Source organism: Eriocheir sinensis, chromosome 3 (genome assembly GCF_024679095.1).
Source record: "Eriocheir sinensis breed Jianghai 21 chromosome 3, ASM2467909v1, whole genome shotgun sequence".
Lineage (NCBI taxonomy): Eukaryota > Metazoa > Arthropoda > Malacostraca > Decapoda > Varunidae > Eriocheir > Eriocheir sinensis.
Genome location: NC_066511.1, coordinates 7,887,790 through 7,900,289, shown reverse-complemented (window position 1 = coordinate 7,900,289; position 12,500 = coordinate 7,887,790). Strand labels below are relative to the sequence as shown.

Here is a 12,500-nt window from a genome sequence, read left to right as displayed (position 1 = left end):
AAACGAGAAAAAGAGCAAGACCAATCAAGAAGGAAAAGGTGAGACAAAGAAAAAGTACAGAGGGAGCGAGGGAGCCAAAGAAGGGGTGGGGGGGGCTTCCGGCTTGGGATGGGCACAGGAGAGGGAGTGAAGTAGGAGAATGTGGTTACAAAACTCTCAGAAGGGTTAGGAGAGGAGCCACTGTTGAAAGTTTAGCAGCAGGAGTAGCATGTAAGAGGACTATTATTGTTATTATTATTATTATTATTATTATTATTATTATAGTTGTTGTTGCTGTTGTTGTTGTTGTTAGTAGTAGTAGTAGAAGTAGTAGTAGTAGTAAGAATAGCAGTTGGAGTGATAGAGGCTGTGTTGGTGACATGTTTATTGAAGTAGAGTACCAGGTAGGAATATGGGTAATGTTTTCGAGGAACAGTACAATACGTGCTGGGGAAAAAAAAACGAGTGAAGTAGTTAAGCTAGACGACAAACATATCAGAGTGTGTGTGTGTGTGTGTGTGTGTGTGTGTGTGTGTGTGTGTGTGTGTGTGTGTGTGTGTGTGTGTGTGTGTGTGTGTGTGTGTGCGTGTGTGTGTGTGTGTGCTGACAACAACACATGCTGCCACGATGTTCGAGATCCACTAGTAGTAAAAATAGCAGCAGCAGTGGTAGTAGTAGTGGTAGTGGTAGTAGTAGTAGTAGTAGTAATAGTAGTAGTAGTAGTAGTAGTAGTAGTAGTAGTAGAGCTGGTAATTCTTAAGGTAATACAAGTAAGAAACTAAGATAAAAACTATCATTGCATTTAAACGCTGGTAATTCGTCTGCCCTATTACGTTGACGGTAGAGAACAGAATGTAGTGTACTGAACCTTTTACGTCTGGAAGCGGGGCGGAGGAACAGGTACGACACGTTGTGCGAGGGCCCGGCAGTGACGGAGACTGCGGATGAGGCGATGGAGGCGAACAGTCTGTGGCAGGAGTTACCAAGTGCGGGTTGGTGGTGCAGGTCTGCGTGGCAAACCCAAACCTGCTACTTTACTTTGCGAGAACAGCAGAGCACGAAAAGCTACTTATTCACTATCTAGCCGCCCGTAGTTGGTTTATTCTCATACTTTGAACACTGTGTCAGAAATAAATTGTAACTAATTCAATAGTGCAGTGGTCAAGAACTCGCGTGCGAGTAGCCTGGAAACGCGTCACCTGAAGAGAAGGAATATTACCACTTGAGGTAAACAGTCTGTGTTATTGTTTTCAAATCCGCATGTGAAAAGTACTATAAGGTGTTGTTGTGTATTGTCCTCCGCCGCGTCGCGCTGCCCCACCCGCGACGTGCTGCATGGGCCGGGCTGAGGCGGGCCAGGTGAGCGGAGCCTCTTCGTTACCGTTGCAGGCGAGGTGACTCCACGGTGACCCGCTGGGGCATTGCGGCAGACACATACCCCTTGCAGGAACAAGGGGGTCATCTCCTATGCTAATGATGGATACGGTTATCATGGCATGAAAACGCCGCCGATGCAGAGGCCTTTCCTCGACCGTGACTAATTTACTTGCATCGGTTCAGTGATATTAAGTAAATTCCTAAATTCACGTATATTCACGTTTATGAAGGATTTTTTGAGTGGTTGTCTACGAAAAGTAACGATTTAAACTTAATGTCGATAGTTGAACACTAGCGACAAAATCCCTAAGACTTTTTGACGGAAATTCACCGCTTTGTCAGATTTTATTACCTCACCCCAGCCCGGGTTTTGTTCCGGGTGTTATTCTCTCGCTTGACCAAAAAGAGTTCACAGAAACTTCAGTCATTAAGGTATTACTACGTATTGCTACCCTGAAATATATAAAAAAAGTTGAAGGGAGAAACACCATCACGCTGGAAACAAAGGAAACAAAACAAAACGAAAAAAGTAACCCTGCAGTCAAACGTGTACACACAACCACACCCAATCGAGAGCCACGTACATCAACACACGCACGTTCTCCTTCCTCCCACACGCAACACAACACCCAATAGATTTTCTGGGCCACATTATAGACCCAATTCACACATCAGTTCCCCTCTTCCCCATCCACCCTCGTATAAGAGAAATGCCAAACACACACACACACACACACACACACACACACACACACACACACACACACACACACACACAAACTTAAAAAGTAGGTATGTCATTTCCAAAGGGCTCTGTTCTATCAAGTTGAGAGCTTCTAGTGCACGAAGAGCTTAAATCACTATAACAACACAACACTCTGGCGAGGAAAAAATCGACTAAGTGTTGTGAGAAGCTTCTAAGGTATTATAAGTGGGAGACAGATAGACAAATTGAGAGCCAGAGCCAGATGGACAGACAGATAGATAGATAGATAAAGGGGGAGAGAGAGAGAGAGAGATCGTGTGAAAGAAAAAGTGAGAATTATGAGCGAAGGGAGGTAGGCCTGCGCTGCACCATAAACTATGTGGCCCCACTGACACATATACATTATTTTTTGTTCCTATTTAATGGCATGTGTCGTCAACGCAAATGAGGCTACGAGTAATCATGTCGAAGCTTATAGAATTACAGACGTGCTCATCTACGCGTTTGTGGGAAGAGCAGAGGACACGGGAAACACTAAAATAAATAATACTAAAAAAAAGAATAATAATAAAAAAAACGGTTCTCGTGCTGATGGCGATGGATGAGGAGGGCAGACGTAAAGTGTGTATGTGGCTGTGGTTGTTGGTCTTGTGTCTCTTTTTGTAGTTATGGCTATTTTTCTACTAAATATGGTGATAGTGATGGTGGTGGTGGTCGTTAGTTGTGATGGATCATGTATAGAGTAGCGATGTTGGTAGTAAAATAGTAATGTAGTACACATAAGCAGTCCTTGTGATGGTAGTACTTGTCGTTGCTGTCTTGCCAACGCTGGTTATAGTGGTGTTGGTAGCGGTCGTTGGCGGCGGTGGGTCAAGTATGGAGTAGCGGTGTTGTAGTAGTAGCGTGGTATATAGTAGCAATACATGTGGTGGTAGTACTTGTGGTTGCTGTCTTGCCAGTGCTGGTCACAGTGGTGTTGGCAGCGGTCGTTAGTGGCGGTGGGTCGTGTCTAGGGAAGGGGTGGCGGTGGTGGTGGTGGTGATGGTGGTGGTGGCACGCAATAGCAGGAGTCTCGGGGTGGGCGTCTTAGTGTATAATTTATCACGGTGCGGAAGTAGCTGATGGCATGTGTTGGGGGGAGACCTTGGGGGAGAGGACGGCGGGAATGAAGATGCACGCGGAAGCCAACAACACTTACAAACCAAACTGATTTCTACGTGCAGGAACCCAGAGTCCACGGAAAGAAAGGAAAAGTTATACTCGTGATTCCACACAGGTCGGGTTATTGATGATACCTGCAATGTTTGTGTGTGTGTGTGTGTGTGTGTGTGTGTGTGTGTGTAATTCACCTCTTGGTCTGCTGCGGGTCTCTCTCGAGACAGCCAGCCGTTCCCCTACGGAAGAGCACAGAGCTCGTAGTACCGATCTTTGGGTAGGACTGAGACCACTCACACACAACACACCGCGACAACGAGGTCACAACTCCTTGCCTGACGTCGCGTACCTACTCACTGCTAGGTGAACTATATACACGTGAAAGAAGATAAACCCAACTTATCTTTACCCGGCCGGGGAATCGAACCCCGGTCCTTCTGGTTGTGAGGCAGACGCTCTATCCACTGAGCTACCGGGCCGTGTGTGTGTGTGTGTGTGTGTGTGTGTGTGTGTGTGTGTGTGTGTGTGTGTGTGTGTGTGTGTGTGTGTGTGTGTGTGTGTGTGTGTGTGTGTGTGTGTGTGTGTGTGTGTGTGTGTGTGTGTGTGTGTGTGTGTGTGTGTGTGTGTTCGCTCCATGTAGTTCCTGTCAGTATGGCGTTGCATCCTGCCATGCATGTCCGTTACTTCCCAGACACTCACAATTTTTCAGTTTTTCTCTATCCATTTCTCTCCTCTAAGAATGACATCATACATCACTACTCTCCTGGGACGCTTCTCGCGCGATAACCAATCTGCCTCAAAGTGGCGAAACCAGCGATGAAAACACACAGCAACTTGTCTAATTTCCCGGGAACTTTGTTGGTTTTGTGGTGACTGACAGCAAGCGGGCTTTTAATTGGCGGGATGGAAAGTTTAATCAGTAATCTCATTTCGTCATTGCTCTTTCGGATACAGATTTCTTTCTTTCTTTTTTATATGATTTAATTGCACGTCGACGGAAATTTTAGGGCATATTAGGAATACTTCACCTTTGATGATACTCGCCCTTTCAGTATATAAAAAAAGCGGTAATGATAGTTCGTAAGTTTAGAGAGGAAGAAAAAAAAATAATGGAAGGACTTGAACATTCTCGAGTCTCGGCGGTGTTTCGGTTGCTGCGGCTCTGAGGTTGCGGTGTGTCCGTGCGGGGATCGACACCTCTGACACCTCTGGGCGGGTCTGTTGTGAGCGATGGCACCCTTGACAAGGCGCTTCCTCACCACGCTAAATGTTAGAGGGAGGAGACTGTGGCAGTGTGTGTGTTTGGTTGGTTGGTTTTGTGTGTGTGTGTGTGTGTGTGTGTGTGTGTGTGTGTGTGTGTGTGTGTGTGTTATAATAAACACCTTGGCTGGAACTGATGACGCTCATTGTTACTGTATAAACTGGTCAATGATCAACAGACGTTATGTGTTTCCAAATATCATGCCACTGGCCAGCCCTCATTCATTGTTGTACTGCATTTGCACGCTCGAGAAACATAAATGCAGTCTTGGTACTCAGTTTTGCAGTCAACTTAATATTCAAGGCTGGGAGACAGCAAGAAGATTGAACACGGCTGCTAGATGCAAGGCAGCCAACTATGACAGAAACGGAATGTGGGACGAGGTGGGGAAATAGTTGACATTGTTTGCCGGGGGTATCCGAACACTTTTGTCTCGGTTCCGAAAATACTTTACCATTGGATTCAAAGAAGAACTCCAGGAAATACTGTTAGCTACAGTGCATTTTTTTCCTTGCATGAACATAGTAATCCATTTTTGTTTTCATTGTGTCCTCGGGAACTTAAGCTTTATGTTCTGACCGGACACATCACTTCCTATGTTGGTCTTTCCAGTAATACATTCTTTTCAACAAGGAAAACAAATATATTTTTCGTTATCTTTGTATTCAGGCAGAACGAAAAGTTTTGTTAAGAACCTAAATTTGTGAAATTCACGAAAAAAGAAAAAAATTTGCTTCGTATCGACAGAGAAAAAAAAGCTACTGTATTTTAGATGTTCGGTCTGTAGGTCAGACGTACATGATAGATGGCGTCCGTTACGTCCCGGTGGATCGCGACGCCTCGGTATAAGATCAACCACTACGTCACCTTCACATGTGAATAATAAAAAAAGACACTTGAATCAGTCCTGCAAAGTGACGTCTGATGATAGTTTTTTTAACTTTTTTATTCTCTTGAATTTTTCAAGGACAAGACTGTACAGAGTTTCCAGTCACGTAACAACTGTTATGCCACCCTGATGACCGCCTACGATAAAATAATTCTACAGCGATTTGAACAATATCACGAATGAAATGAAATAATGGTTATTTTTTAAACTTGTTCATTCGAGATTTCCAAAGTGAGTGTGTGTGTGTGTGTGTGTGTGTGTGTGTGTGTGTGTGTGTGTGTGTGTGTGTGTGTGTGTGTGTGTGTGTGTGTGTGTGTGTGTGTGTGTGTGTGTGTGTGTGTGTGTGTGTGTGTGTGTGTGTGTGTGTGTGTGTGTGTGTGTGTGTGTGTGTGTGTGTATTTATCTTTTTGTATATGTATATGTGTGTGTACCGTACCGCACGAAGTTGTATTTCCTTCCCTCTACCTCGCGAGTCAGCCAACAACTACCACTATAAAAAGAATACTACCACCACCACCATCACCACCATACCATACCACCACCACCACCACCGCCACCACCATCATCACCACCGCCGCCGCCGCCTGTCGTGTCCACAGATGGCCTGTGTTGAGGGCTCTTGTCTTCCACTACCATAAACTCCCTTCGCGGCCTGACGGGTTCCGCCCCTCGTCTTGTCTTCTTTTATCGAGGACGACGAGGGTGAGTTGAGGGCAGCCCTGAGCCGAGGCAAGGGCGGAGTCAGCACAGCAAGGAGAGGGGAAGGAAGGTTTTTACACAAGTGAAGACTGAGGAAGGGATGTGGATGGGAACAAAAGACCTTAAAGGCATTTCACGAATCTGCTGTAGCCCCCTTTATCTCTCTCTCTCTCTCTCTCTCTCTCTCTCTCTCTCTCTCTCTCTCTGCAGCTGGAAACAAACTGGAATATCATATCAATAAATTCACGGAAAACTTAGGTAAAAGCGCAGACCTAATAGATGGCAGCTCATAAACCTTTCGCCCCTCGTGTCACTCACCCAGCGCCCCCTTTGGCCGTGGCCTGGCTGTTTATGAAGGAGCATTTATCTCTCCGCCTGATCGAGAGCGATGTCCGAGGTCTTATCTCTTTAATAAGGAATATCCCGAGTATTCAGTCTGACTCTTATATTATTCGATGATGATAAGTAAATGGATACTGTAAAGGGTTCCATATTATTCAGGAGTGAGTGAATGGTAGTGTTGGGGGCACGCGCTAAAGCTGTGCGTAGCCTCGGTGTTTATGTCTGTCGCAGTACCCGCTGAGCCTGTGGCCGGATATAACTAATTACTCAGGGACACAGGATTACCAGTTACTTTCTCCGGGGTTTTCCAGGTATCCATATATCGACTAGCCCGAAAGGGGAGAGTAACAACTGGGTGAGCACAGTAGAGTGAGCTGTGCGCCGACTTCCCGGTCGGGATTAAAACGGAGACCCGCGGATACGTGTCTAGACCTGCTAACCACTTCACCACGGAGTGGGTGGGAGGACGTGCTTTGAGCTGCTCCTTGGCCTTCTCTGACCCCAAACGAACGGTGTTGCCCTTTTCCCTCCTGAAGCCTTGCAGCGTTTTTCCATCCCTGACTTTCCGAGGTTTAGATCATTCTGGTGTGCCACAATTATTTAGTTTGAAAGCTTGCAGGAAATGTCTGGAGCCGTGCGGGTTTTTATGGTGAACTTCAATAACCTTTCAAAGATGTTTGTTTGGCCGTGTTTGTGTGGTTTCATGCTTCCTGTTCATTTGCGCGTTTGTTTCTGTACGGATTTGTATTGAATGGCGCTGTTTGTTTTTGTTTCCTGTATTTGTTGCTAGTAATTTCATATGGTTAGTTTGTCGCGGCTGTGGCTGTGGTGTCGGGGGGTGGCGGGTGAGGTCTCATGGTAGTTGTTTGTCAGGTCGGTCGGTCTTATGTCTTCGCGGCTCCTACTTGTATTGCCTTGTGACGGTAGGTGTTGTGCTATTGGTGGTTTTTGTTTCCATTTGATTGCTTTTATGGGTCCTTATTTGCCTTGAATTTGGTGTGCGAATGGTTGACTGATGTGTGCACTTTATTGAACCTTATTGATTGCTTGTTTTTGGTCGTTCTCGTTCTGACTTCGTGGCCTACGCTCGTTCCAGGCTTGCTTTTGTCGTGGTGTGTGTGTTGTGGCTGGCTTTCCTTTCCTTTCTTGCTTTGATTGACTTTATTTGCTCTTCTTTACGTTTTTGTTTTGTTTGACTATACTCTTCTTATTTCTCTTTGTTTAGCTAAGTTTATTTCTTCTTTGTTCTTATGTTTGTGTTGGCCGTTTTATGTTCTCTTGCTCTTCTCTCTCTCTCTCTCTCTCTCTCTCTCTCTCTCTCTCTATCTCTATCTCTCTATCTATCTATCTATCTAACTCTTACACACACACACACACACACACACACACACACACACACACACGGAAGACGGCAGGAACGGGGTCACCAGGTAGAATGGAACAAAGCAAGCTTGAAGTAAATATATATATAAAACTAAATGTAAAGGCGCGATAACGTCCCTACAACAATAACGGGGACAACAATATTTTTTTTAGGACTTACAGGTGCCCGAAATGAATTACTATATTGAGCTTGTGCTACAGGAACACATGAAAGTTCTAGGATCTCCGTGAAGTTGTGTTTTGATATGTGGGATGTATTTCAAGTTTATTCCCACTACGAATCGATAAATGGGAACTTTCGGAAGCCGGAGTCAAGCAGTCGGTGAGATGTATGTTGCCGTTATGTTACTGTGTCCACATAATAGATTCCTTTCCTTCTCATACTTTTTATTCTTCTTCCCCTCCTCCTCCTCCTCCTCCTCCGACTCCTACTCCCTCTCCCTTCCTCCTCCTTCTCCTTCTCTTCCTCAACCTCCTCCTCTTCTTTCTCCTCCTCCATTCCCACCTCCTTCTTCTCTTCCTTCTCCACTTGCTCCTCTGTTTTTTTGCTTTTTCTTCTTTCTTCTTTTTTCATCTTCTTCTTTTTCATTTACATCTTTTTTTTCTTCTTCTTTTGCTTCTTCTTCTTCTTCTTCTTCTTCTTCTTCTTCTTCTTCTTCCTCCTTTCCTGTCTCCTCTTCTTTTTTCTCCTTCACCTCCTCCTTGATAGTAAATATATAATTGGGTCTAGCTCTTGTTTGAATGTCATATGCTTCGTCTCCTTTTCCTCCATCATCATTATTTTCGTCATATTCTACTTTTCTTCTTTTTTTGTTCTCCTTCGTCTCCTTCATATTCAGCTTTTCTTTTTTAGATATTCCTTTCTTCTTTGTTTTTCTTTTATTCCTTCTCTATGTTCTTGCGATTCTTCTCATTTTTACTAATATTAGACACTTCCTGTCTGCTCTCTTCTCATTAAGTATTATCACTCCACCTCTGCTGCAGCTTCTTCTCCACACCCTTGACACGATGAAGCCTTCCCCTGCCTATCTCTTGACTGCCCAATTCTTCCCCTGCCCAAACATTTTCTTGCCCATCAATGTAATGTCAAATTCTTCTGCCGATCCCTGTTCTTCCCACCTCTTTTCCTGCCTTCCTCTGTTTCACCCCACACTGTCGAAGCATTCACATGTCTCCTTGAACTGCCTAACCTTTCCCTTACTCAGCCGCGCATTGCTCTACATTTTCTGCCCATTTAATCTCTCCTAAAGCCTTCATTTACTTCCACGAGCCCCCTACTTAACGGGCTTTCTCATCTCCATTGCCATTGTGAACCTCTTGTGCTGCGTCATTACTAGTAAAGGCCTGCCTCCCTTCACGACAAAGCCTAACGGAAAGCCGGCTTCCGGGAAAGGGTCGCTGGGATGACCCCTTTCCTGGAGGCGAAGGGAAGGTGGGCGGTACATGTCAAAGATGCAGGAGGAACTTGCTGGAAATCGACGCGTTTAAAGTCTCGCCCTTCTAGGTACACGCTGCAGCCTCGTTAGCAGACTCTTGTCCTCCCTCTGACGCTACATGGCACAGCTTTTCCCTGCCGACCATGCCGACTTCCACCCCACCTCCACGCCAGTTATTTCTGTGGCTCACTACCGCCACCATCCCCGCCACCCCAACGACCCCAACCATGTCACTCATTTCAACCACGCCAAACACCACCACCGCTTTGCCAGTCCTTTGAGACACGTAACACCGCCGCACAGCCTCGTCCTAAGCCCATCAGCTGCACTTTTCACGTTTTAGTTTACTCACTCCCCATCAGGGCCACCACTTCACCTCCCGAAGTTACGCCATCCACCATCACGTCATTACTTGAGTCACGTCACCCATTATCACTGCTCCATTCAACTGAGGCACGCCATTCACACAAATCATGTCGCTCCTCTTGGCCACTCCACTCACTCCCAACGCCATCACGCCATCCAGGCCAGCCACGCCACCCGCCACCGCCACTGCGTAATCAACTTGCCATCGATGCCGCCTGTCCTGAAGCAACGTCAACATTCTTCTTTACCCAGTGACTCACTCTACTCATAACTCACTAGCTCGGACCAGACATGAAAAATAATGCAATCAGTTCATGGCCCGTGGATGTTCCGCAAATGTCATATCCTCCTTTCAACGCACTGAAAGGCCAGAGGAGTGTATTTTGCCATAAATACATGTTTAGACATGAAACTAGCATTTGAGATTTCATGGCGATATAATAAAAAATGACTACTGATTCCTTGGTGTAACAACTTGTTTTAACTTGCTGAAGGGGGAAATGAGGCTGAGTAAAATATGACTTTTCTCAAACGAGTGTTGATGCTAAGGACCAACTAACTAAGTAACTAATGGGGAGCATGCGTCCAGGGGCGCGTCGTTTCACTCACTCGCCATCCATACTCCTGGTGGTCCTCCCGAGCAGGATAAAGACTGAAGACTGAATGATGTAATAGTAGTGCAATAAGGGAGCGCCTTTCTGAGACACAGACAAATACGTTAACAAAGATTTTTAACGTTTTGTCCTATAGCGACGGTAGGCTTTCATGATGGAACCTATTAATGGCGCAGGTAAACACACACACACACACACACACACACACACACACACACACACATCCGACATACACATCACAATTCCGGCTTTCACCCAACTCCACATTTCAACTTCCTTCTATCATGTCATGTCACGTGTCAGTCGGCTGTGGGGAGGGATGCTATAAGTTTCTTTAATACTCGGCCGCCTAAGAATTATATTAATCCTGTCCGCTCACAACTTTTAATCTCTTCGATGTTTGTGTTTTATTACTATTCCATTTGCTTTTCTCATTTAAAACTTCCGACGTACACTGTCCTCTTGACCTCACTGATTTACTTTGTTCAGAATAAGCAGGTTATGTGTATGAAAAAGAGCAAGATATCAGTATCAGTAAAGCGATTTTTCCAAAACTACGCCGGCTAAATAACTTCCAACGAATGCACTATTTAGTAACATACCAAGAATTCGGAGTTACGAATATAAGAACCAGTTACCATAGAAGTGAATAAAAAAGAGTTCAGCACCCTTTCCAAACTATTGAGTGAGGCCACAATTGAGTTTCGTCACAATTTAAGCGCGTTCAGCGGCAGTCGCCACGCGTCCTGGAAAATCGTCAACAGCCTTTGAAAGGATATTTGAAACACAGGCAGCCAGCCCTCCCCGCCACATTTTGGCCGAGGCGTGATGGACAAGGGTGGGGAGTGTGTATTGGGGATGACACAAAATGGTGAATCAACTGATTGTCTCTAATGATGGGTAGAAATACAATATTAATAAGAAAAGCTTGATTTTTTAATACGACCCTTGTGTTATACTTGACGTTGATGAAGTTAGCTAAAGACATAAAGTAAATATAGACACCTGCCTTAGAGAATGGAACGTCAGTACAAAAAGGATTATAAATGGAAACAAGGTCTCTCCTGGTTCTGAATGAAAAAAAAAAAAATATGGTGACCGGCAGAGGAAAAAAATATCCATAAAAATACGGTTTCGGCGGAGTAAAATTGATAAACTGCCGGTGGCAATTTAATATCAGGTGACTTCCTTTAATGATTACTGGCACGATATTGAAAAAAAAAACTTCAAAAGTGCACCAAATCATATATATTACATCAAACCTGAAAAAAAGATATTCGGCAAAGGACATTGGATAATTTATAGTCGAAAATTAATATATGTTTAATTGGTCCATTTTTTTTTTTTGTGTGTGTGGGGGGTGGGGGTGGGGGGGGATGATTCTTCACTTTTTCACATTTATTCTATACAATTGAGTGATGGCGACCAGACGTAATGCCGTGAAAGGCAATCCGTTTCAGAGTTAACTAGTGGAAACGATGAAAGAGTAAAGATATTGCCTAACTCCTGCATCAGTAAATTGGACAGCATATAGAAGAGCTTCGGAGTGAGGTCATGCGAAATTGGTACTCAGGGGGGAGGGGGGTGCAGAGGTTGTAGGAAATGACAACTATGCTGACAACAATTTTAATACCTTTGCAAAAAAAATAATGTTCACGGTTCCATTTTTTATGTGCGTGAGAACGAGATGTAACGGAAGCGCCATGAACATCTGTTTTCGTCGTGTCCAACAATATTTCAATGCATGTCCATTAGCATGATATAGCAGGAAGAGGCTAATCGTCCCGAAGCATTTGTAAATTGTAACCTAAAATAACAGGCAAACACACAAACACACACACACACACACACACACACACACACACACACACACGCATCATCATCATCATATTCAGCTGATAAACGTTACGAAAATTTATGCAAACACTGATCGTCACCAGGGCGTTGCACTCTGCACGCTCGGCTTTTGCCTATTAAAAGAACGCGTCGCCGCTAATTGTCCCGCGGTGCATGGCTAAATCTGTTGAGCCAGGAATTAGCTGAGTTGGTAATCCTTCTCGTGCTTGTTATGGCGCATCACTAAGGCGTGAGCGTACGGCAAAAAGTTTTAATGCGCGAGAATGCAGGATGCCCGTGGCCCCTTTCCTAAGTTTTAAAGTCGATTGCTAGGGAAAACTTACCTACTTTTTCCTGTCGTTTGCAAGTGAGTGGAATCCTCGTCCTTTCGCAAAATGTATCATTACATTACTAACATTATTACTGACAAAAAAAATGTGAAGAAGCACCTTACTAT

The 12,500-nt window shown here is 44.7% G+C and overlaps 1 protein-coding gene across 1 annotated transcript in view; it reads left to right on the top strand.

Annotated features, from left to right (window-relative positions):
* The first annotated feature begins 957 nt into the window (after positions 1-957).
* LOC127004238 (hemicentin-1-like) overlaps positions 958-12,500 on the top strand; it is a 56,404-nt gene continuing 44,861 nt past the window's right edge. Inside the window, exon 1 of the mRNA XM_050871795.1 lies at positions 958-1,206. The gene's annotated coding sequence lies outside the window, so the exon portion shown is untranslated. The remainder of the gene's footprint in view (positions 1,207-12,500) is intronic.